The sequence below is a fragment of the Kogia breviceps genome, chromosome 2 (assembly GCF_026419965.1).
Source record: "Kogia breviceps isolate mKogBre1 chromosome 2, mKogBre1 haplotype 1, whole genome shotgun sequence".
NCBI classification, from domain to species: Eukaryota; Metazoa; Chordata; class Mammalia; order Artiodactyla; family Physeteridae; genus Kogia; species Kogia breviceps.
Window position 1 is genome coordinate 40,426,062 of NC_081311.1, and position 20,951 is coordinate 40,447,012.

General features: G+C 39.2%; 1 protein-coding gene and 1 pseudogene across 2 annotated transcripts in view; both read left to right on the top strand.

Annotated features, from left to right (window-relative positions):
* PRKG1 (protein kinase cGMP-dependent 1) overlaps window positions 1–20,951 on the top strand; it is a 1,199,831-nt gene that overhangs the window by 675,973 nt on the left and 502,907 nt on the right. The window lies entirely within an intron of this gene.
* Window positions 12,697–13,474, top strand: LOC131750788 (small ribosomal subunit protein eS6-like; annotated as a pseudogene).

Here is a 20,951-nt window from a genome sequence, read left to right on the forward strand (position 1 = left end):
TCAGAGTCAAACTTATTTAGGCTCTGCTGAAGTATGTCAGGAAGCTTAATGAGTCCAAATGCTTGAACCCGTGTCCCCTGCATTGGCAGGCAGATTCTTAACCACTGCGCCACCAGGGAAGCCCCTAGGTATATATATTTTTGTAAGCATAGAAGGTAGTATTCTGGCTCCATACAAATGACCTGTGAGCTGGACTTCCCTGGTCCGGGAAGATCCCACATGCTGTGGAGCAACTAAGCCCATGCACCACAACTACTAAGCCTGAGCTCTAGAGCCCACGAGCCACAACTATTGAGCCCATGTGCCACAACTACTGAAGCCCACGTGCCTAGAGCCCATGCTCTACAACAAAAGAAGCCACCTCAGTGAGAAGGCTGTGCACTGCAACAAAGAGTAGAAACCCGTGCACAGCAATGAAGACCCAATGCAGCCAAAATTAAATAAATAAATTAATTTAATTTTTAAAAAAACCTGTGAGCTAGATCAAAATTCCATGATTTGTTAAAACAAGTCAAGTGGCAGGTACAGAGTGCCCAGCATTTCCAGGCCTACATGATGAGCACGGAGCACAGACACAAATACAGTCCCTGGATTAAACCAAAAGTTATAATTGAGTGGATCCTACTCTGTGCATGTTGACAGCCATTATGGCAGTAACTTCCATCATAGCTGGCCCTGAAGATAGTAAAGAAGGATACAATTTTATTTTTGCTTCTTAAGATACGATGAGTTATAGGGACAAGTACATTTAGTATCCAGATTTGGGTTTCTCAGTACTGTTCTCCAGTAACAGGAACCAGGGCTCATTGGAGAAATGGTTAATTCAGTGCTGGTGCAGAGAGAGTACAAGATGAGCCTGAGATGTCTCCTACCACTAGAAAGTAAGGAAATGCTTTAAAATTAGCAGTGGCAATATGAAAAAACATAGAAGCCAACTTGAAGGAGCTGCCAATGACCAAATCTTGGACAATTTGAATGACAAAATAAATAAGGAAAATAATGAATTATTACCCATAGCATCAAATAAATACCCATGAGTTCATACTGATACAAATAAATGATTGAATAAACAGTAAATAGGACTAAAGGAACAGCTCTTTCTTACAGTAGAATTCCAATTAATAAATGTAAAAGTAAGGGTGGAAGTAAAAAAATTACAATTTGGCAAACCACAGTAATTGTTGCCGATTAGAATCAGCAATAGATACTAAAATTACTGGGCAAAATTATGTTTAAATAAAGATATTTGTGTAGATCTGTTAGTTGTAGTATCTATTTTATATTTATCTTGTTGCAAAAATAATTGAAGGTATCTTTAGTAGGAAGTGCTTATATATGCATCATGTCATTTATCTTCAAAATTATATTGTTTATTGGGAGGTGTCATTTTTCATGGTTTACCTGAAAATATATATTTACTTAATCTCAACTATATATTGATACAATAATTCACTACCCCAGTTTTTTTCAAATAAAACTTGAATTGTGTTCTACGTACTCTTTTTCCCACTGAAATTAAAAATGTAAATATTAATTCCTCATATGGATTTAATAATGAATTTTAGGGGGAAACAGTTAATTAGAAACAGTTAATTAGCACCATTAATGTGCACTTTGAAATTGCTATCTAACAACAGCATCTAATTTGTCTATTTTTAACTTATCAATTTGGAAACTCAGTTCATTATTCCAGGGGTTATATAATTTATTTTCCAAATATATGTTTCTTTTTTTCAGTTATATTTTGTTACTTATCTTCAATTAAATTGTGGTCAAAAAATATGATTGATATCATTTTTTCATAATTCATTGAGACTTATTTGTAGCCTAGAATTTGTCAGTTTTCATAAATTTTGCATGCATGCTTTAAAAGAATGTAAGTATTCTCTAATTTCTGAACAGTATTCTATCTATGGCTGTTAAAGTTTATTAATCACATTATTTAAAGTTTTATATCCTTATAAATATTTTTCTTACTTGATTCAGTTTTTGAGGAATAATTTTAAAATCTATTATTTAGAGGTAGTTCTGTGCATAATTGTTTTGATTTTTGCTTTACATATTTTAAGGCTACATTATTTGATATGAACGAATTTAGTATTACTATATCTTATTTATTAATTGTCCCTTTTATCATTGTGAAATCACTGTTCATCCCTTTTATTGCTTTTTTCTTTTCAAGTCCATGTTTTTATATTGACAAATCTATGTATATGATTATTATTTGCTTGGCATATATTTTACCTTATTTTCAACGATAATGTATCTTTGAACTGTAGATATGTCACTTGAAATATCATATGGTATATGATAAATTAAATTAAATTTAATTCAATTTAATTAATTTAATTAATTTAATTAATTAATTAATTTAATTAATTAAATTAAATTAAATTAAATTCACTATGACCATCTGTCTTCTAACTGGTATGTTTGATCCATTTATACTTACTGTGATTACCAGTGTATTTAGAAGTATTTCTACAGTATTATTTTCAACTTTATATTGGCCCTGCTTTTTCTCTAGTTATGTTCATTTCATACCTATTTTTATTGTTAATATTCCATTATTTCTTTCAACTGTTTCATCCCTTATAACTCTATTACTATTTTTTAAATAGTTAACATTTTAAATGTAACAGGCATTTTAAAATCAACAAAAGTTCAACAATCAATATTTCTACCCTACTCCTGAATAACACTAAACAGTTTAAACTCTGATCATGTCCATCAATTTTTGTTCTATCTTATTTTTTTACCCTCACGTTAGTGCTATTTTTGTTGTTCTACACCATCAATGTTTGTTTAGATTCCCTACATATTAACCTGTTTATTTGTTCACCATTCTATCTTGTACCTCAGAGATTTTTTATAGGATAATTTACCTTCTTCCTGAAGCGGATTTTTAGAAGTTGAATTTGTGGAAGTCTGCTCATGCTATATTGTGCTTTACAATCTACAAATGTATTTATTTTGTTTTTATTCTTAAATAAAGAAGCCAGGTACACAATTCTAAGTCAATTGCCCATTTCATTTAGCACATGAAGATGACACTGTCATCCAGCTCTATAGTTACTGTTAGGATGGCAGTCTAATTGCAGTTATTTTGTAGGTGGTTGTATTAGATTCATAGAGCTGCCAGAGCAAATTATCACAAATTGGGTGGCTTAAAATAACAGAAGTATATTCTCTCCAGTTCCGGAGTCTAGAAGTCCAAGTTCGAGGTATTGGCAGGGCCATGTTCCCTCTGAAGTCTCTAGGAGAGGACCTATTCCATGCCTGTCTCCTAGTTTCTGGTAGTTGCCAGCAATCCTTGGCTTTCCTTGACTTGTAAACCCATCACTCCAGTCTTTGCCTCCACAGTCTCATGGCCATCTGCCCTTTATATGTTTGTTTCTTTCTCTTCTCATTTACAAGGACATCAGTAAAATTGAATTTAGGGCCTACCCTACTCTAGTATGATATCATCTTAACTAATTGTGGTTGCAAAGATCCTATTTCCAAAAAAAGATCACATTCTGAGGTTCCAGGAAGGACATGAGTATTGGGGGGGCAGGGGGAGGGAATATTTAACCTAGTATACTGTTGTAACTTTTTTCCTTGTGGCTACTTTAAAACTGTCTGTTTTCTTGGATTCTCACTAAGATATATATTTTTATGTGTAGATTTCCTTATATTGATCCCATTTGAAAAATTTTTGTTATTCCTGTCTTACCAGTTCTGGAAATTCTTAGTCTTTAGCAATTAGAGTAAGTTCTCTCTTTAGTCTCTCAGTGCTCTCTTCTTGGAACACCAGTTTAATGTATTTTAGACCTTCTCACTCTAATCTTACGTGTTTCCTAAGTTCTCTCTCATATTTAAACTACTTTTTTTTTTTCGGCACTCAGGCCTCTCACTGTTGTGGCCTCTCCCGTTGCGGAGCACACAGGCTCCGGACGCACAGGCTCAGCGGCCATGGCTCACGGGCCCAGCTGCTCCGCGGCATGTGGGATCTTCCCAGACCAGGGCACGAACCCGTGTCCCCTGCATCGGCAGGCAGACTCTCAACCACTGCGCCACCAGGGAAGCCCTAAACTGCTTTTTTAAACCATCCATTCAGTTTATAATTTAATTATTGTACTTTTTATTTCTAGAATTTTTTGATATTTCTTCAAATCTCTTTGGCATTTTTTTATATTTTTTATATTGTATATTTTCACCAGGCTTTGAGTTACTTCTTTTATTTCTGTAAACATATAAACATTGTTATTTTAAAATCCGTGTCTTATAAGTTAAATAGCTGAAGTCCTTGGTATCTAATTATTATTTGATTTTCTGACTCTCCTTCATGAGAGATCACATTTGGCTGAACTTAATCTGTGAAATCACAATTGACCTGGATTTTACATGCCTTTCTGAAGAGAGAATTTGTTTATATAACCCAGTCCACTACTTACCTGAGATATCTTGACTCAAGGTTTTCTGCATCACACAGGTAGTAAACATTAAAACAGCTGACCAATTAGAGGACAGTGCTTAGTTACAGTTTCTTAAGAAGGTTTTCTCTTCTTTCTTAAGTTTATGTATTTTATTTTTTATTTTTGGCTGCATTGGGTCTTCATTGTTTGCAAACGGGCTTTCTCTAGTTGCGGCAAGCTGGGGCTACTCTTCACTGCAGTGCACAGGCTTCTCATTGCTGTGACTTCTCGTTGTGGAGCACGGGCTCTAAGCACCCGGGCTTCAGTAGTTGCAGCATGTGGGCTCAGTAGTTGTGGCTCGTGAGCCCTAGAGTGCTTGGGCTTCAGTAGTTGTGGCATGTGGGCTAAGTAGTTGTGGCTCATGGGCTCTAGAGTGCAGGCTCAGTAGTTGTGGCACACAGGCTTAGCTGCTCCGCGGCATGTGGGATCTTCCTGGCCCAGGGCTCAAATCCATGTCCCCTGCAATGGCAGGCAGATTCTCAACCACTGTGCCACCAGGGAAGCCCTCTCTTCTTTCTTTATTCCATATCCTTAGTCAAGACCTAATCAGTCAGTTACTTTGTTGACCCCCTTCACTGACTGGTGGATTATTCTACCTCATCTTTACACTGAGGTATAACCTTATTAGTAGGTACAGGATTTATGTAAGAATCTCATTTGCACCTTCCACATAGCACAGACCCAAGGCTTTGTCTCTCATCACCATGGTGCCATTGAAACCCAAGACTTGTATTGGTTCTTGTATTACAGAAAACACCCAGAGCAACCCAAGACCATTTCATGTTTACCACTCTGTATTCATTCCTTTGTTTAATAAACATGTGTTGAGAACTTGCCTGATTCTAGGCCCTAAACAAGAGTCTGTACTCCACCTAGCTCACATCTTGTTGGTATTACCCTTGCTCACATTTGTTGGAATATCAACAAATTAAAAACTAAATATATAAGGTGGTAAAATGTGCTATTAAAATAAATAAAGAAAAGTGAAGAAAATAATAATAATATTTTATAAAGAGTGGTCAGAAAAGGCCAGTATCATAAGATGACCTTTGGTCATCAGTCAATGAAAATGAGGGAATTCTTAGGTGGATATCTGGGTGAATGGATACTAGTGCTAATTCCTGAGATGGGAGCTATTTAAAGAACAAAGAGGGGCTTCCCTGGTGGCGCAGTGGTTGAGAGTCCGCCTGCCGATGTAGGGGACACGGGTTCGTGGCCCAGTCCGGGAAGATCCCACATGCCGCAGAGCAGCTGGGCCCGTGAGCCATGGCTGCTGAGCCTGTGCGTCTGGAGCCTGTGCTCCGCAACGGGAGAGGCCACAACTGTGAGAGGCCCATGTATCACCAAAAAAAAAAAAGAAAAAAAGAACAAAGAGGTAATTGGTTGGCGATGAAGTCAGAAAGATGGGTATGGTGGTTGTGGTGTTGAGGTGTTTCAGGAAGGGCAAGATTGTGAAGGATGACCCCTATTAAGTCTTTTTATTTTACACTGAATGATATTGGAAGCTACTGGTGTGCTTAAAGCTAAGGAATAATGTGATATGACTTACAGTTCTGTTTTTGACCTCTTTTGATTTCTTTTCTCATCTTGTGATCTCACTGTTTTTGAAGGATTTTTAAAAGAAATGCATGTGTGAATGTAGGGTTTTCCAGTATATATGGTCCATTAGCAGTAAAAATCTGCATATATTTATCCAATTGCAAATCACTTTCATCTGTATTATCATGATCAAAATTTGAAAATAGATGTTTTTAACACTACCAATTGATTTTAATGTTTTGGCCATAAGCAACTAGTTACAGCATCCCTATAGTATGATGATTTTTATAACTTGGACTATGCTGTTGACCTTTTGGTTCTTTAAGGGTTGACTAGAATATAGACGTACATCGGAGAATACCAGGAGATTATGTTCTTTTCTTTTTAAATTCAATTTGTAATGTCATTTGTTCCCTTAAATAATGCAATACTAGAATTTAAATAGCCTTTCTTAAAAGTGAGCTGGAAGTTTTTGACAGATGTTTGGCATCTGATTGAGGGTCCATCAGGATGTATAAGTCAGTATACCTACCTCTTTTAAATTTGAAGATTTGATGATACCTTCTGAGAAATGTGGTAGTTTCTCCTGCCTTTAATTCCACTGCCTGGTGAATGACAAGCAGTCTTTTGAATAAGGAATGTTTACATCTCAACACCTCTAAGCTGTGTAATCTTCTTGAAGACATTTTAAAAGATGATTAGGATCCAAATGTATGTTGAAATTTAACTAAATATACTACTACCAATATAAGTAATTAAATTGAAGAGACAGTGTGAATGAATCAGCTACATTCCAGCTTAGCTAAAATCTGATTAACCGGTTGGGCAATAGTAATTCTGTCAAAACTGGCTTCTCTACTTGGAGGCTGGCAAGTTTCTTTTGCATATTGATCCTAAGATATATCCTAGGATATAAATGGTAATATGTGAATTTAAAAGGTGGCAGGGAGATCTTAGACTTGAAGAAGCAGGATATTTAATCCAGAGTTGACACTAGTTTATTTCAGTTTTTGTATGAGTGAAGCAAATGTTTCAGTGTCTTAAAATGAAGAGACTAGTATATTTCTGCTCTATGAGAGGAAGACAGAGTAGTTCTCAGTGAGGAGAAGTTTTTACAAGAAATTCTTCAGGTCACTTTATAGCTGTAAGCCTTCAGACATAGTTGGGACATCAATCTTACTATTAGATAGCCTGTGAATCATACCACTGCCCCAGTAATCATAAAAGGGGTTTAAAAGGTCACTGTTCTATGAAGTCCACTGTGTTCTAGACTATTTGGGAGATGACCAAAAGACACTTATGAGTTGGGACACTACGGTATGTATACTGGCAGAGCAGGAATAAGTAAAATGAGTTATGGAGTCATGTCTTGCTGACCTTGTTGAGAAAGACTAATTCCTACAAATAACAAATAAAATGAAGTAAAATTGCAGTTTTGCTCAGGTTAAGATGTAATCCATCAAGGGAAAGATCCAAACACTGTCAGGTCCAAAAAATAAGAAAAAGTTATCTTCCGGTGTATCAGAACTACTGAGCTGTCCCTCTGTGTGCCACAGCCTGCAGGTGAGGACATTACAACAACTTACTCAGAAGTATATATTAAGTTGAGATCAAAGGATAACCAGTATGCTGATGCCAGTTATTTACCAAATCCTGTTAGGGAATCGGGTCCCCTGCTCGCTGCTTACAAAATCAATACTCACAAATGTTGGTAGGAAGGAAAAGTGGCTTTAATCAGAATGCCAGCAATCTGGGGAGTTAGTGGACTCAGCGTACCCCCAAAACCACCTCTGAAGATTCTGCTTGGCTCTGAAAGTTCTTAAAGAGAAACACGGAGGTAATCTCAGTTAATCATTGAGGTACGGGGTCAGAGTCGTCCCCCACTGTGTGCAGGCTTGTGTGCAGACTTGTGGACTTCTTGTGATTTTTCTTTAGATGCTATCTTGTTCCCACAGTTTATTCACAAGATTATTGAAGGGGTAGCTAGGGAAGAGATCTGGTCATCTGTTAATAACGTCTTTATTTCTACTTCTTTGATCTACGGAAAGAACCAACATGTTAGGCAAAGTATTGTGTGATCAAAAGATGTGAAAGTTGTGCTAGGGCCGGAGATGAATAGAGCATGAAGGTGTCTGGTTTAAGGTTAGTGACAAGACAAAACAGGCCTCATGCAGAGAGCTCTTTCCTGCAAAGAGCTTTTTCCTGCCAGAAGCTTCTTACAAATTCCCACATGTCAGAACATCATTCCATTTCCATCGGATCGTGGGCAAAGGTCTGTCTTCTGTAACTTCATGCTCACATAGGGTGCCGTATTCTTAGAGTGGAAGATGTCTACATGAGTCTGTAGCATCTCTTTGCTGACAGTTGTACTTGCCCATTTACATATATGGGCAGAACAAGCTCCAGTTATTTTCATGCCCACAAAGATATAGATTATTATGAGCAGTAGCGTTAATTCCATTCTCTTAAGGCCTAGTCATAGACTCAGAACTGCTCAAGATGGAGCCGTTTATGTCATGGGGGCAGTCTGGTCATCATACAGTTAGCTTTTTCCTTCTGGTGACAGTTACAATAGCTATAAAACAACTCAGGACTGTGCATCAGATGCTGGGTCTGTGAGTCTATTGTCCTAATCATTAGCTGCTTGAGCCTGCTTTTTTGGGACTCAGGGAGGCCTGGGGGGCCTGGGAGACCAGCTTTTCTATCAACTAGAGGCAGGGAGCATGGAGGGGCCTTTGTACTTGGGTGGGGGGGAACGGGTGTGCACAGGGTTCAACTCAGTTCCAATCAAAGTCAGAGTTTATCTGGTCTGCTACTCTATTGCTTTAGCCCTCACCTTCTGTTTCCTCCATACAGATGTTTAAAGTTTGCTAATTTGGATTGTCAGAAGATAAACTAAGGCATATGAAAATTTTTTAAAGTTTACTTGAGCAAAAGTCAATTCGGATAGGGCAGCATCCCATTGAACAGAGCTGTATAAAATAAAAGACTTTTATAGTCAGAAGGGAAGTTATACGAAGAAAAAATAGCAAAAAAACAAAACAAAACAAAAAAAGTTGGTTATTGCAAGGTTGCTCTCCTTTAGGGGATGGCAGGTAAGGATGGCAGATTACCTTACTTGATTCCTGCTTGGCTGGTTTCCATTGCTGGGAGAGCTGAAACTCTGAAGTCTCAGTTTGGTGACGTGGTTTAACATAAATGAATGCACTTTGGGCCTGTTGTTTTTAACAGCATACATTTAAAATTTTTTAAGTTGCTTTTCCTGATGACCCATTAACTCCTAAGAATTTTGGGATTCTATAGTTCCTTGACCGGTTTTCCAGAGAAATCCATTTCTTTCTGATAACTGTGCAAGCCAGTAAACTGCAGTTACCTTTTTTGCCTTCTCTGAAATCTTTCCAGTTAATTCTTGTTTGGTTCCAGTCATTTCAGCATCACTTCATCATTTCAGAAAGCATCATGGACCTTGTGATATGAGAGAATGTGGGATCAGGTGGTCAAGGCATGCGTGGGCCAATCAAGTAGCAACTGGGCACACATGGCTATTTGAATTTATATTTAAATTAATTAAAATTCTGTTAAAGGAAAACTTAATTTCCACAGTGGCACTAGCCACGTTTCAAGTGCTAAGTAGCCTAGTGGCTAGTGGATACCATAATCATCATAGAGGAACATTTCCGTCATTGCAGAAAGTTCTGTTGGAAAGCACTGGTTCCAACCAAAGAAACCAAACAACCCTGGTCTAAAATTTAAGAGCACTATAGAGCCTCATTTAAGCTGTTACATGTTACTCAAAGTCGCAAAAAGTTACTAACGAACTAAAAGAAAAACAAAATCTACTTCAATTCAACATTTTCCCTCTACTGTTTACCTAAGCAGAGAATGGTCAAAAAGCAGGCAGTAGAAGCAAAGAAGGTGAGGAAACTCTCAAGGGGACTCTCATTCTGAAGAGGATTCTAATGCCATTTCCCTTTATAAAGGTGTCATCTGCCAAAACAGAAATTTGATGAATTTATAATTTTAAGTACCCAATTTTTTTTTTTTTTTTCCCTGCCTAACTAACACTGTTGTGCTGTTTCCTATGGTCACAAATGAGTCAGAAACCACTGGCTGAGGAGATCTATGTGACAACATCCATTTTAAAGTAATAGCAGGTAGCAGGTGTCTCATTGATCTAATTTGTCCATTTTCTTTTTCTTATCTCTTGGCTTTGATTTCAAAGCTAATGTAATTAAATGATCCTCCCGAAATAGATGAGCCTCAGAGGAGTTTTAAAGTTTTTATTAAAATATAGCATGAAGAAAAGCACACAAATCCTGTGTGCAGCTTAATTAAATATCACAAGTGAATATACCTGTGTAACTCCCACCATTTTAAACCCCCAAAGCCGTCTATGTGCCCTCTCCCAACAATTATCTCTTCCTTTCTTCTCAGAAGTAGCCATCATCCTGACTTCTTATTCCATGGATTGCTTTGTCCTATTTTGTTTTGTTTTGGTTTGTTTATTACAGTACAGTTGGTTTACAATGTTGTGTTAGTTTCTGCCATACAGCAAAGTGATTCAGTTATAGATACAGATATAGATATAATATATACATTCTTTTTCATATTCTTTTCCATTATGGTTTATCACAGGATATTGAATATGTTAATAGTTCCCTGTGCTATACAGTAGGACCTTGTTGTTTACCACTTTGTCCTACTTTTGGAATGGAATTATACAATCTGAGTTTTCTACGCCTGGCTTCTTTGGATCAAGGTCATGTTCCTGGCATGCATATAGTTGCATGTGGTTGTATTTCTCCTTTCAATTGCTGTCTAGTATTGCATTGAATGAATACACCGCCATGTGTTCCTGAGTCCAAGCTCACTTCGCTCGCCACATGACAGGGCAATGAATCGGAGACGAGGTGATGAGACAAGGAATAGGACTTTATTCGGAAAGCCGGCAGACCAAGAAGATGGCAGACTAGTGTCCCTGAAAAACCACCTTCTCTGGGTCTGGATGCCGGTTTCTTTGATAGCATCAGAGAGGGAGCAGTGGTGAGGAAGTAAAGTAAAAGGGCCATCAGTCTTGCAAAACATCTGGAATGAGCAGTCTCCGCGAGGGGATGTGTAGTTTCTTTTTTCTTGCAGCCATTCACAGGTGGGCAGGGTTCCGAGGCAGGCCATTATATATGACTATAATAACAAAAGCAACAAAAAGCAAAGGTTAAAGTCAAAGTCCGATTTAGCTCTTCCCTGTTACACACATATCCAGCCTACTGTTGTTAGACCTGAACGGTCTACGAGGGATCCCAGCTCGCCCAAGAACCGCCAAGAGTCGAGAGTCGCTGCAGCACGCAAGAGGTTTATTAGGAGCCGGTGCACCGGGGTTCCTTGGTCCTCACGCAGGAGGCCGAAGAGGAACCCCTCCCAAGCGGAATCACATACATTTTATAGCTTTCATTTTTCATTATGCAAAGTGTGGATATATCAAGGGTTTTTTTCTCATTGGTTTGTTTGTTCCGGACCGGAGTGGGGACTTGGCTCTAGTTCTTTGATTGGTTGGCTGTCGGATGCCTACTTTACATTTTCGTGTTTTTGTGGTGGGGGGTTGAGTCACATGAGTTATGGTTGGCTAGGGCGACCTTTAAACTCTGGCTTAATCATTCTTATCCCCCGCCATACTTGTTTGCTCGGAACGGTTTCTGCCCAGGGGGGACATTCCAGTATCTTATTGCCAGCCGAAAAAGCTCAAAGCTCAAAAGTATCGATAGGGAAGTAGGGGTGTAAGTATAGTTAAGGCCCTACACTGTCATACATATCTGGGTTGCTGGATTGTTATGAACATTCTTGTACATTTATTTATCTGATGCACATTTGCCAGTATTCCTGTTGGTTAAAACCCTCCATGCATTTTTGTGATTTTAAAATGGAACAGCTCTGGGACAGAATGTACGATTCTGCTGTCCCTTCTTTAAAAATGCAGTGTGTAAAGGTTTGGGTTTTCTTTTTTTTTTTAAGAAGGGTACAGTGGGGTTTTAGGAACATCTAGTCTGGACTGGGACAAGTCTGCCACAACAGAACTGTGAGAATTTTGCACCTTAATAAATACTTTCACCAGTGATTCTGAGGAAGCAGCATAGACTCATATGGCAGTAACTGTACTTCTCTCTGCTGCCAGTAGCCCACACCCTGGCTTTCGTTAGACTCAGTTGCCCCAATATCCAAAGATAATGCCAGTCACTGGGGCAGAACCCAGGATCTCATCATCTATTTGTGCTCAGAGAGGCACGAGCTTTGGGGGATAGCCTGGAAAAATAGCCTCAATATCCGTGTGCCTGTTCAATGCATCCTTAATAAAGCCCTGAGTTGCCAAATTGGGCAAAATCCTAGGTGAGAAAGGGACCCAGAAGATCCCATATTTCTGTTTCATGGTCAACCTCTCTGATAAGATTTTTTTTTTTTTTTCAAATATTGAAGCATCGGACCTGGACTATGTAGGTTTTGTTCTTCCCCGTGAGATGAGTAAAGGAGAAAGAGGAGAGGATGAAAGATCAGGGAGAGGTCTTGCGTTCTCACTGTTAGCACGTTTAGTCATAACAGTTTGATAAGGCATTAATTTGAAAATGAAGAGCTGAGTGGATTCAGGGAGAAAGAGGTCTTGCTTTCTCAGCGTGATCTCAAAGCTTAGCTTAAAAACAATCATTAGCTCTTTTCCGTGGCGCCTCGGAGGCGGTCGGCCGCTTCAGAATGAAGCTGAACATCTCTTTCCCGGCCACTGGCTGCCAGAAACTCATTGAAGTGGACGATCAACGAAAACTTCGTACCTTTTATGAGAAGCGTATGGCCACAGAAGTTGCTGCTGACGCTCTGGGTTAAGAATGGAAGGGTTATGTGGTCCGAATCAGTGGTGGGAACGACAAACAGGGTTTCCCCATGAAGCAGGGTGTCTTGACCCACGGCCGAGTCCGCCTGCTACTGAGTAAGGGGCATTCCTGTTCCAGACCAAGGAGGACTGGAGAAAGAGAGTGCAAATCTGGACGGGGTTGCATTGTGGATGCCGATCTGAGCGTTCTCAATTTGGTCATTGTCAAAAAAACGGGAGAAGGATATTCCTGGACTCACTGATACTACCGTGCCTTGTCGCCTGGGGCCCAAAAGAGCTAGCAGAATCCGCAAACTTTTCAATCTCTCTAAAGAAGATGATGTCCGCCAGTATGTTGTGAGAAAGCCCCTAAACAAAGAAGGTAACCTAGGACCAAAGCACCCAAGATTCAGCGTCTTGTTATACTCCACGTGTTCTGCAACACAAACGTCGGCGAATTGCTCTGAAGAAACGGCATACTAAGAAAAATAAGGAAGAGGCTGCAGACTATGCTAAACTTTTGGCCAAGAGAATGAAGGAGGCCAAAGAAAAACGCCAGGAACAGATTGCCAAGAGACGGAGGCTGTCCTTTCTGAGAGCTTCTACTTCTGAGTCCAGTCAAAAATGAGATGTTCTAAGAGTAACAAATAAATAAGATCAGACATAAAAAAAAAAAAAAAACAATCATTAACAAATGTAAAGGGCAAAACCTATGCAGCTAGCTTCACAAAGCTATTTCTACGTTCTGAGGCTCCCTGCAAGCATCCAGCAAGGGAAGCCATTGATTGGGAGGGTCTGGGAAGCTTCTGACCAAAGCGAGTAGTTTATATGCAAATTTTACCTTCTATGTGAGGGAATAGAATACAGTTGGACAGGATGAATTGGGAGATTGGGATTGACATATATACACTAATATGTATAAAACAGATAACTAATAAGAACCTGCTGTATAAAAATAAAATTTTTAAAAATTAAAAAAAATACATTTGGACATTCGCATATTTGTAATGTCCAAACATGGCTGGGATTAGGATTTTTTTTAATAAAAATCTTTAGCACATATCACTACCACCACCATCACCACTGCTGGGCTTGCACCCCGCAGGCGTACGACGCCTGTGCTCGCCCAGCTTCAAAACGAAAGAAAGAGCCTGGAGTCAGCGACAGAGACATCAATAGTTTAACAGAGCAGGGAGCTTACAGGTCTGAAGCAAGGTCCTGGAGCAACACTCCACTGTGTGCAGCTGATAGCAGGCAGGACATGGTGGCAGTCTTCACTCCCTGGGAGAAGAGGAGGTTACCAGTTATTGGGGAATTGACGGCAGATGGCCTCATTAGTTACCAGGGAAACCAGCAGAGGGGCACGCCCCTCACCGCCCCTTTGTTAAGAACAATTACCAGCTGGGACCTGGGACAAGTACATAGGAAGGGCAGTCCTTTGCTTAGGGTGTAGGTGAAGCAGGCACTGGTGAGGCAGGAGATATACAGAGAGCAAGAGAACAGCGGTCTTGAGTGGCCTGCCCATACAAACACCACCCTAGATCTACTTGAATCTGAATCTTTCGGAATGGGAACCAGGAATTGTGTTTTTCAGAAACTTCCAGGAGATTCTGATATGCGTCTGATGTGAGAATCACTCCTCTAGATAGAGCCTGATTGTGCATGGCTTATCTTCACCTCAAGTGATAAGGGGTTAGTCATTTAGATTGCATTGTTTTATAGGAAGAGGGAACTTTGCATAAGAAAAGAGGGGACTTTGCACAAGTAGCAACAGGGGCCTCAGCTTGAACATCAGTCATTGCCTTTGGGATGTAATGTACTCATATAAACTCATGGGACTGCCGTGGTGAATTACTGATCTCCTAATTCTTCTGCATGAATTTTATGATGCATTCATTTATTGATATTTATGAATATTAATAAATATTTTTTGAACACATGGTACCATGCCAGGTATTACTCTAGATATTGAGAATACAGTGGTGAAGATAAGGTTTCTGACATTTAGATCTTATTCCTCCCTCACTTTCAGCTATTGCTTTTTATTCCTGCAAGTGTCTTTCTTCTCTTATTGCTATATATCTGCTGAAATATTATATAAAATCTATATTAAGTCAATTACTACACTTTACATGCAGTTCCAAGCCAGGAGTCTCTGCAAAAGGACTTGTTTTACAAGCATAGTGCCTAAGAAGCAACCTATTCATTTACTCTCTTTTTCTTAATGGCTTTTGACTGGGTTCTTGATGGCTAACGATGCTTAATGTCTCACTCTCCTAAAAACAAAGACATTTTTTTAAAAATCCCATAAAGAGCTTTCTGGCAGGTTACTTCCAGCCACCAAAGTATTTTCCACCTGGATTCCTTTGATTTGTTTCATGATTGATCTCTTTCAGAGAGACCTTTCTCAAATGTCAATCTGAACTTTTCATTTTCCTTCCTAAAATCCTTGAGTTTCACCCTATATCTTTCAGCACAAAGATCATACTCTTTAGCTTATCTCTAGATTCACTGGGGATCTAGACCCTGCCTTATCTCCTGCTGCACCCTCACATTTTCCTCCTCACTGAAACAAGCTATATAGTCCTCTGATAGCACCAGGCTAGGTCATTGCAGCACCTTGGCTCAGACAAGTTCTCTGCCCAGAATCATTCCTCACTAATCCCTGTCAGTCTTCAAAACTCAGTTCTGCTGCAAGAAAACTTCCCTGACTGCTTATGGATTCAGATTCTTCTAATTGTGCTGCTATCGTATCACAGTGCTATAGTGCCCTGTACTGCCCTCTATTTTGGGGGCTCTCCCCTCTAGACTAACCTCCTTCAGGGCAAAGCATATGCTCAGAGTACCTGGGATGAAATAGATGCTGAATAAATGTAAGATCAGTGAGATCAGTGTTATTTTCTATTGTGTTGATTCCTCGTTGCCTGACACGTGGGGAGCATTAGATAAATACTCACTGAAAGAATAAGTGAATACAATGAACTATGTATACTTTTACTTCTTGTCTTCTGAATACTACATATTGTGTGAGAATCTATGACACAAGAGGTGGTGTATTTATTGATCTAAGTGCATGGGCACTAATTATTGACTAGCAGTTTTAATGATGCTATTAACACTGCAGATTAGTGGTGGAAATACCCAGTCAGGTGATCTATCTGTGATTTTTGAACCATTACCCAGAATGATATCTAGCCATAAAGTAACTCATGTCCTCTAAACTTGTGCTACCCAATATGCTAGCTGTTAGCCACATGTGGAAACTAATCAATTGATTAATTAAATGTGCATAATTTCAAATTTGCTTTCTCAGTCTTATTAAACACAATTTAAGTTTTCAGTAGCCACATGTAGCTAGTGGCTGCCGTTATTGCAAGCATTGATATAGAATATTAGATTTAATGATATAGTAACAGGTTCATAAACTGGAAATTTACCCATTTTGCTCTTGCTTTTTTTAAGTAAAATTTTGAGAAGAAATATGGTAGTCATAAGTAAATACGCTTCAAAACATGATGAATACTTTGACATAAATTTGCTTATTGAAACCAAAAAGTATTTGCTAAATTAATGCCAAGTGAACGTTAAAAAAGAAGATACTCATTAGGAGTTCCTAAATACAAGTCGCATGCCACTAAAAAAAGATCTGTAACTTTGAATTTCAATGTAATTCAGTATTGTGGTAGTTTCCAATTTGGCAAAATAAGCACATTTAAAGGATTTGTATACGTTAACGCTCTACTTAAGCTGGTTGTATTTTGTAAAAGCTTTTTCCAATACATGTCTATAATTCTGTAGGATCATTTTCTTAAGTCAGGCTGAGGAACACTTGATATGTATAAAGCACAGAATACTAAATGGGGATTGATTAAATCATAATATTTTGGTGCATTTACACTGAAAGCTTTAAATGATACTATAGCATATGTGTATCATCTTTGAAAGCATGAAGAAAGGGCTGAGCTTTACAAAACAAACAGTTAAGATACATGTACCCTAAATATAACACTATAGTGCAAATATTTTCTCAAACTCCCGCTGCGGAACACAGGTTCCAGACGCACAGGCTCAGTGGCCACGGTTCAGGGGCCCAGCCGCTCCGTGGCACGTAGGATCTTCCCGGGCACGAACCCACGTCCCCTGCATCGGCAGGCGAACTCTCAACCACTGTGCCACCAGGGAAGCCCTTCTCAACCTTTTTTTTATTGCATTGTTAAAGTTTGCTTTAGATTAAGAGAAACACATTTTCTAAAATCTTTCCTGTATTGTACTGGATAAATTTGTAGGAAATAGAAATATATAAGCCATAAAAGCTCACACTAGATAAAACAGTGATTCCATTTCTATTGGTTTGTCTAAAACAAGATTTCAGGAGCTTGAAACCTCTTGGGTCAAACAGAGTCAGCTGTTAGAAGGTTTTTCAACATAAGATTGCCTTCACCATTGTAAAGTACTAGATTTCTTCTTGTACAAAATACGGCTTTACTATCTAAGGAAATATAAAGAAAGTGATAAGGAGAGAGGTGATATTTTTCTTTCCCTGTCTTGATCTTACAGTCTTTTCATCCAAATCACAGAACAGATCACTCTGGTTTAAAATGCCTCCTTCTCTGGCAGGAGTCTTTTCTTGGGGGTTCTTTCTTTTTTCTCCTGAAGTGTAGGTCCTCATAGCCGAGCTAATTCCTCCCATGCTCTATTCCTCTCTCTCTTTCTTTTCTTTCTTTTTTTTTTTTTTTCCCCGGGGCATACAGAGCAATAAACAGAGCTGGGTCATGTTTTCATGTTGCTCTTATGGCTTCTGTGTCCCCAGTTTTATTTTTTTAGGGATGGTACCAATATCTAGCACATATCAAGAGTAGGCATGGTGCAAAGTGTGCTACTAAACAATTCTCTCAACCGCGCTAGGAGGTAGTTAACTCAGTGGACAGAAAGTGAGAAAGAGAAATGGGTCACATAGGTAGCATTGCTGGAGACAGAATTTAAACACAGGGAGAGACCATGCTCTCTGTTACAATACTGCATTGCCTCCCTGGAAAAATACCCTCTGTTCCCTTCAGAGTCAACTAATGTCTTCACCTTGGAGGGGAGGACAAAGTTTTCCTCAGCCCTGTTAGGGTCCCTAGCTGGGTCTGAACATTAAACTGACCAAGATTAACAGGAGAAAAACATAACTGGATTGATTTAATACACGTTTTACGTAACACAGGACTCTTCAAAAGGAAATGAAGACCCAAAGAAACAGACCTGAATAGTTTGATGAAGAGTGGGCAGTCCTGTAGAAATATGATGGGTCAGAAGTCTGTGAGTCAAGTGCAAACTGGGGGGAACTTAGCAAGGCCTGTTTGTTCTTCCCAGCATTTCTTTGTCTTCAGAGATAAGGATGCCCCTTTCCTCGGAGTATAGGGAGGCACCTCTCACAGGAAGGTTTTTTTTTTTTTTTTTTTTTTTGCGTTACGGGGGCCTCTCACTGTTGTGACCTCTCCCATTGCGGAGCACAGGCTCCGGATGCGCAGGCTCAGCGGCCACGGCTCACGGGCCCAGCCGCTCCGCGGCATGTGGGATCTTCACGGACCGGGGCACGAACCAGTGTCCCCTGCATCGGCAGGCGGACCCTCAACCACTGCGCCACCAGGGAAGCCCCACAGGAAGGTTTTATGGGGAGAAGGCAGAAGGTCAAAGTGACCTTCCTGCTAATGCCATTTTTTCATACTCCTTCAGCTTAAAGCATTCAGTATGCCAAGGTAACATCTCTGGGGCTCACGTGTCCTAAACCCCACCAAGAGATATAAGCCATGATAATTCTTACCCACATTTTCCAAAAGGGTATAGGAACATAGCTGAAGACTGTCACTTCTACTACTATAACTTGACTCCTCCTATTTCAGGTCACTTCTTAAATCAGGAAAGAACTAATTCTCTTCCTGATTTAGAAATTGTCATCTGATGATCTGTTACCTACAATAGAAATGCTGAAATCATAAAACATTTTATTTATAGTAAATAGATTACATGGAATAGGCATTTCTCCAAAGAAGATACACAAATAGCTAACAAGCACATCATTAGCCATCAAGGAGATGCAAATCAAAGCTACGGGGAGGTTCCACTTCACACACACTTGCATGGCTATAATAAAAATAAATTAACAAGTGTTGACAAAGATGTGGAGAAACTGGAACACTAATTTGTTGCTGGTGGGGATATAAAGCAGTGCAGCCACTTTGGAAAATAGTCTGACAGTTCCTCTAAGCATTAATATAGAGTTATCATATGATGGAGCAATTCTAGGTATATACCCAAGGGAAATTAAACAAATGGGCACACAATAACTTGCAAATAAATGTTGATAGCAGCACTACTTTTTTGGAGATAGAAAGCAGATCAGTGGTTGCGTAGGGCTGAATGGAGAGATGAGTGAGAGTAAGAAGTGAGGCTAATGAGTTCAAGTTTTCTTTTTGAGGTGATGAATATGTTCTATATTTAGGTTGTCATAATGGTTGCACAACTCTATGAATATACTAAAAAACATTACATCGAATGCTTTAAATGGGTAAATTTTATGGTATGTAAACTGTATATTATTAATTTTTTTTTAAAAAGATGACAGGAAAAATAAATCTCAGTATTGTTTAAATTAGATGGTGACTAGAACTCTCCAGAAGATAATCTTTTTTATATATTTCTTGTAAATGATTTATTATAATTCCATATAATATGTTTTCATTCTAGTTTTGTATTTCATTTTTTCCTCTCTATTCTACCAAAGCCCAGGTTTAGTACTTGATTCTTGGGAGGAAGAAAAAAATAAGCACAAAAGATTGATTTTATAAATCTTTCACTATTGCCTAAAAATCACTTTTTCTAGACTGATAAACTTCCGTCACTTAGTAGAAACAATGCCTGACATTCTTCACGTTCAGTCACTAGTGTGAAAGCTGTTCTGTCTCTTCACTACCTCCTTCTTAAAGCAGAATGATGTGATGGGGAAGAGTAGGGCTTGAGAGTTGCACAGACTTAGATTCACTGGTGCTTCAACCTCCTACAAGGTATGTGACTGAGGGCAACTAGATAACTTCTCTAAGCATATTTCTTTCTACTGCCTCCAGATTTTAGTCAGCTTGGAGATGATGTATGTCAAGTGCCTGGCATTAGGTAGCTCCTTGATAGAGCTTTTTATATATCAACCATGACTCAACCTTCCGGAACAGGGCATGGAACTTATACCTGACATCTGTGTTAGTTCTGGAGCATTTGAAAGACCTTTGCTACCACCTTCCTCCCTCAAAAGCAAAGGTCTCTCCTACCCCCAGTCTTGTGGCTGATGCGTGAAATTCCACCATTACAGGCTCCTTTCATCACTTCAAAATATTTGATCACTGTGTAAATAAAAATGCGTATTAGAGTAAAAATATTTTAAACAATTGTATTCCAGGTCTATCAATGTAAGTGAATTTTTCTTCCTTTTCTTATTAAAACAAAAACAAAAAAGCCTTTAGTGGTATGGCAGGTAAGACCCAAAAGACACACTGAGGGACTGAAGATGAGCTGGAGAGGGCACTGCTTGCTGGGGGCGGCAGCCACCATCTTTCATGTCAAGTAGGTCTGCATTTCTGGCAGGACTTCAGTGAAAAAAAAAAAGTTAAACCTCTACCCCCTCACCCCCCAATTCCTTCTTCTCTTTTTGAAGAGTGAATTTGTGTTGAAACACCATTTTCCAGCCCTCATAATTTGCTCAACTTCATCACAGTGATCACAGGAGATGAGTTTTCACAATCCTGGCTTGGCTGACCCTGGCTGGGTCAGTGGCCAGCTCTTCTATCTTCCTTCTCTTTATGAATCATCCTAGGCAAAAAAGACAATGGACAAGAGATGCAGAAAAGCCTCTTTTCTCCCCAGGATAATCCAGCTCTAATTCCTCAGGAGGGGCAGCTTTGGGACATTTTAAACCAAGGTCATTGTTGTTCAAGGCTCAACTAGTTTGCCTAGTTTGCACCTCCCAGCAGAGGCACTAACTAGGGAGGAATTGCTAAAACCTATTTATCTGAAAACAATGACAACAAAATCCCCACCAACCAAAGATCCTATAAATCATTTCACTTCCAACT